General features: G+C 44.6%; 1 long non-coding RNA gene across 1 annotated transcript in view; it reads right to left on the bottom strand.

Moving 5' to 3' along the window:
- Positions 1 to 3,200: 3,200 nt before the first annotated feature.
- LOC128626318 (uncharacterized) overlaps positions 3,201 to 6,000 on the bottom strand; it is a 38,288-nt gene continuing 35,488 nt past the window's right edge. Inside the window, exon 4 of the long non-coding RNA XR_008390249.1 lies at positions 3,201 to 3,274. This is a non-coding gene — a long non-coding RNA (uncharacterized LOC128626318). The remainder of the gene's footprint in view (positions 3,275 to 6,000) is intronic.

Below are 6,000 nucleotides of genomic sequence, written 5' to 3'. Positions count from 1 at the left end.
CAGTGGCTACTCTTTGCTCTAGACTGTTATTTTAAGGATGTTTGCCTGGTATAACAGCCTTGGAAGATAAAGATAATGTCTCTTTTAAGAGCTAAGAAGTTTTGCTCACAGCCTTGTAAGACAGTGATAATGTTCTAAAGCAAAGGGCTGGCATGACTATTATTCAGGATGATAGAGGTAGGTAGCATCTAAGTCAAGAGCAAAAGGAAAGCATGCCCACTGCCTTTCATAGCAGATTCCGGGGCCCAACGCTCAGAACTCCTCTCCTCCGATGATACCCACCATAAGGGCAGGTGCTATTGACTTCTCTTTGCGTCACCCTGTAGGAAGAGGGCCTCGGAGAAAGAGCGCAAAAATGCAGACACTCTGGCTACTGCTGTTGCTGTAGGTAATAAACAGGCTCTCATTTCTGACCCAGGCACCTCATGCCTTCTCCCAGCATCCACGGAACTGTCGGGCGATCTTCTTAGCTTGTGCATAGAGTAAAATCTCAGACCCTTCACAGTTCTTGACAAGACCTTCCACTAGACATTTGCATTGTCTTCTACTGTGTTCCTTCTGCTTTGTTTTGCATGACCTTTGTACAGACGCCTAAAAGTCCAGCTTCCAAAAGCAAATGTTCTGCACGTCTGTTTGTTTTGATTTGTGTTTTGCCAATAAATGTAAAAGCAGTTTCCTGTATTTATTTACCAAAAACAACCATTTTGTTACTGATGTAAAATAAAATTGTCATGCTGCTGCTGATGCTATATTTTTGAGGGCTAGTAAAAGCTGTTGATATCATTACCTCTCCTTGCTAAAGTCTCAAAGGTTCCTGTCCACAAAAGGAATTAGCAGATGCTGTGATTCGAATGATCTAACACGCAGGAGGGTCCGTGAGTACATGGTGCGTTCCAGCAGTTTGGAGTGCTTCAGGGTGGCTCTCTGCCTCCCCTTCGTTCCGGTGAGCACAGTTCTGCCAGAGTGCAGGTGGGTCTCTGTGGTGGCTGTCCTTGAAGGAAACAAGCACCACGCCAGAGGCCAGTGGAAGCGTTTTTCCAGTTTCCCAGGGGGAAAATTGGCTGGGATGGTAAATCACTTGGAAAGCCAGATGAAAGCAATGCATTAATGCATGGATTCGTACCCTTCCTTGTGCTCTTAGACACCCACACGTTTGTCTTCTGCTACAAACTGGAGAAAAGGCAGAAGAGAATAAATACACATTTCTAGGGGATCAAATGAGTTTACCGTTGGCTAACACTGAGGGCGTCCTCAGCCTCCAAGGAGTTCTTCACACTCAGTACTTCTACACTGATTCTCTTGGAATCTTCCAAAGTGGAGCCGCTCTCTGTGGTCTTAATAAGGTGGAAAGATCCAAGCTGCTGCCTGAGAGAGTGGATGAGGAATGGCGTAGCCTTCTCTATGCCACTGGCGAGCTGGCGAGCGAGACAAAAGGCACAGTGTTCTGTGCTGCGGACATAGTTACTTGTTTATAGTAAAGAAACAAGTTCCCTCTGCTTCATGGAAGATTTTTAATGGGTTCGTCTATTTGTTACTTTTCAGCACCTGCAATGTTGTTTTTCCAAAAGAAATGGAATCAAAGCAGCCAGAAAACCTAGAATTTCAGGTCTACAAGAAAATCTTTTCTCTTTTTGAGTAAGGATTATACTCTGGAATATCTGAAAGAGTCTCAGAGAGAAATAGCGAGTTCAATTTGCCACAGATTAGGTTCCTTGAATGGTATGAGAAATCTCGTTCCTATCAATATCTTTTGATTTTTTGAGTCACCATAAAATGGAAAAGTTTCTAATGCACAATTAATAACCACAAACTGTAGTGCTATATCTCTGAACTTACTCTTTTGATGTGAAGTCAAGACTCCCATATACATAGTACACAAATCATACTAACCTACAACAGGGCTCTTCCTGGGTTCTGTCTCCTTGAGGTTTTTGCTGTAGGTTTGCACCAGGCTGCTGGCAAGCTCTTTTCTCAGTGCTGGACAACAATTTTACTGTATGTTGCTCAAAGATGCTACGCAGCAAATAATTGTAAAATTGTGTTAAGAAGTCTAAGCAAAATGCTTCCTCTGGCGTCTGGCACAATGCTTGCCTTCCTCAGGGACAACCGTCTCAGAGACCTGCAATCTAGTGAACACTGAGTTTGCTGGAACAAAGGAGAGGCGGAAAGATGGTCATAAACACTCCAAACTGCTTGGAACCTGCCAAGCATTAGCAGACCCTCTTGTAGGTTAGACCCTTCTAATCATGTCTGCTACTGCCTTTTTGTGAACAGATACCTTGTACCAAATCAAAGCGAGAACCGTGAGCTATCCTTTGCATTCTCCTGTTTGCATAAAATGGGCTTTTTGAGAACTAACTGGAAACAGGGTGTTAGAATGAGGGTAAAAGGAGAGGGGAGAGGGGAGTAAGGTTCTTCTTAGATCTCTTTAAGGCCCAGAAACAGAGACAACTGCTCATGGTTGCTTTTGTTCTTTATAGCTACCACTCAGTGCAAGTTATTTTGAAGCCTCCATTTATTTCCTTATATAGCTAATGCATATCCACTATAAAAAAGACAAGGACATAGAGAAAAGTGAAAATATCTAGTTCCCTGCCCAAATCTTTCAATTACCGTACTGGCATAGTCACTGTTATGTGTTGACATAATACAAGAGTCCCAGTCAGGCTGGGGCTCCTGTAACAGAAAGCTAGAGACTGGGTGGCTTATAAACCACAGAAATTTATTTCTGCAACCTCTGGAGGCTGGAAGCCCGAGACCAGGATGCCAGCAGAGTTGGGTACCAGGGAGGGCCCTCTTCCAGGGTGCAGATGGCCATTTTCTCACTGTGTCCTCACATGATGAGGAGCCAGGGAGCTCTGTGGAGTCCCTTTTTGGGAAGGACACTACTCCCATTCATGCGAGCCCCACATTCATACGTAACCTAACCAACTCCCAGAGGCCCCGCCTCCTAATACCGTCACTTTAGGGATCCGGCTTTAGTGATGGATTGTAGGGCGACACATTCAGTCCATAGCAAAAGAGGAATCCGATCTTCAATGGTTGTAGACTGGCTACAGCTGCATAGTCTAGAAAATTCCAGGCCCCACCGGCAAACACACCTCCCTACTTCTACCCTCCTTTGATTTTCTTTTCCCCTTTTCTCTCCTCAAACCCTCCCCCCAGGGCCAGGGAATATCGTCCCTCTGACTGTGTACAGAGCACCATCCTCATGTCCTTCTTGCGGTAGGCAGTCCCACAGGCTCCAAAGTCTCTTCTTCATCATGGCCGCCACCTGGGGATGAGAGAACCAGGTTCTTCTTATGTGTTTATGTGAATGGGCACCCCCGTACTATTTTCACAAGGTGAGCATTTCCTTCTGTCCAGAGATTTGGTGAAACGGAAGCCCACCTGATAGAGGTGGCTGGAATTTAAGAATTTGCTTTCTGCCTTAAATTCCATCCTGTTAACTATAAACAGACGGGTACACACCAAGTGACATGCCGACCACTGTCCCAGAGCAAGTTTGATTTGGGCCAGACGGTGGTGCCAGACAGGAGACTTGAGCGGGTTACACTAACCTGCTCCGGTCTGGGGGTTACATTCAGGTAAAGCTACTCTTCCCATCATGCCTCTCGCTCTACACCGGGTATACGGGCCTGATTCTGAAATGTCTGTGTTGTGAGTCCCATCCTTGCTCCTCTTTCAACACATCCTCACTTCTCACTTTCTGCTCCTTCAGGGGACACTTTCTTTTTCAGTTTGGATAACTTAACCAGAAGTTTCTCTTTAGCACACAAAGGCAGGACATCAATTTTGTTTAGAACAAGCTGAACTAGATCAGTACCACCCTTCCCTGCTAGTCTGGGCTCTGCATTTCCCATCAAACATGCATGACAGTGGATTTGCCTGGTTTTTTAAAGACTTTATTTATTTTATGTTTAGAGAGAAGGAAATGGAGGGAGAAAGAGAGGGAAAGAAATATTAATACAGGGACCTGGCCTGCAACCCAAGCACGTGCCCTGACTGGGAATCGAACCAGTGACTGTTTGGTTTGCAGGCCAGCACTCAGTCCACTGAGCCACACCAGCCAGGGTGGATTTGCCTGTTTAAAATATGCTCCCTGGCCTGGCAGCCCAGCTTTCGGCATCACTGACCTCCGCCCACAGACAGGCTGCTCTTGCTTCTTCGCTTCTATCGCTTCGACTTCCTCTCCAGTCCCCAGAATAATTTCCCTGGTGAAGGTGACTTTGCTTGATTCATCCTTTCAAATGAGCAGTAGCAAAGGCAATACCTCGCCCTGCCCCATCTCATGGTACGCTTGTCCTTGGAGCCGTTCCCATTATATTGGCAAGGTTACTGTGCCAGGAAGTCTGGGGTCTGGACTGAGCCATCTGTCCTTTGGTGGCAGAGTCACACTGCACAGGCAACATGCTGTTCCTTACTTCTAGCATTTGAAACACAATGGTCACACTCTGTGTGGGGGTACCATTCTAAGAAAAATGCATTTTGACCTAAAAATTCTACTTAAAGAACATGGTCTTGTCTTCAGAAAATGTGAGCTCTGTTTTTGTCGATGCCTTTAATAATGCACGCATCGCCGATGTGCTTATCTACTATGGCAGCAGGCCTTATTTGGGCAGGTTTGTCCATTACTACCCTAAAAGCGAGCATCAGAACCGTGGAATGCTCAGAAAGCGTGTGTAGAACGCCAACATGCAGGCTTTTCACACGAACACTGAATCAGACTTGGAAACAGAGGAGCCGGGACTCAGACCTGGGCTCTGCCGCTCCCTAGTTCCTGGCCCTCGGGCAAGCAAGCTTTAGATTTTATCCCCACCTCCATCAAACGGGGGTGGGGATGATAACCAGAGCTACCAGTCCTTCTGTGTCCCAAACACCATGCCAAGGGTTGTCTACCCATGGTGTCATTTAGTTCTCGCAGCAAGCCTGTGCCTTAGACAGTTAAAGTACCCATTTGACAAAGAAGGATGTGAGACTCAGGGAGGTTGAAGGTCCCCAGAGAGTTGCTGTGAGGATGAAGTGAGGTGAAGGGCTTCACACGCTCTTCAGGAACCGTGATTGCTGTCGCTCTTGTCGTCACTATGATCCCCTTCAAGACTGCCCAATACTTTGGTCCAATTTTGTACTTGTTTCTTGGAGCACACCCTTACTTCTTGTCATACCATTTCCCTTTCTCTCTCTACGAGTTCCCATTCTCCATGAAGCTTCTATGAACTCATTACAAGTGAAATGATCAATGCTTGTAAAACAGAAAATATAACTTGGTTTCTTCAGCTTGACGATCTTAACATAAAAGGCACCTTCTCTTAACTGAACACGCAGAAAATATTTAAACACTGAAGCTGATATGTTTTACGTTTCTTGATTTATGATTCACCAGACAGTCTTCACTTAGGCAAACTTGGCAGTCCTCTTTTCATTTTTTATTTTTCTGATTATCCAAATTATATAAAATTCAAACCTTACAGAAGTAATTAACTTTAGAAAGGAATGTCCTTCCCACCAAAAATCTACCTTCCAGAAATGACCACTGCTATTGGATATAACGTATTATATTTCTCCATCTTTTCTCCACACATGCTGTTATTTTTGTATACATACATATGCATATCAGTGCACTTCATTCTTTGTAATGACTGTTCAGTGTTCTATTGTGTAAATATGCCTAATGATACATGCAATTCTCATCATTTGCCTCTCGGGAAGGGAAGCTTCTCTGGAGCACACACACTCACAGGTGAAATATCCCTCATAAAAGCTTGTTACTGCTGCTGGGAAACTCTATTGTTACCTCTTTGTTATTGAAATGCTTTATTTCTGGACACAGAAATAAATGCTTTATTTCTGCATACAGAAATAAATGCTTTATTTCTGCATTTGAGTCCTCTTCAAATGCAGGAACTCTGATATAATAACTCCTTTAGTGACTAATGCTTAGAGCTTGGTGCCTGGCTAAACTGAGAAAAGAATAGAAAAGAAAAATGCAGCAGGGAGAAG

Source organism: Artibeus jamaicensis, unplaced genomic scaffold (genome assembly GCF_021234435.1).
Source record: "Artibeus jamaicensis isolate MK-2021 breed Jamaican fruit bat unplaced genomic scaffold, CSHL_Jam_final contig_2170, whole genome shotgun sequence".
Classification (NCBI taxonomy): domain Eukaryota; kingdom Metazoa; phylum Chordata; class Mammalia; order Chiroptera; family Phyllostomidae; genus Artibeus; species Artibeus jamaicensis.
This window is presented reverse-complemented; position numbering and strand designations above follow the sequence as displayed.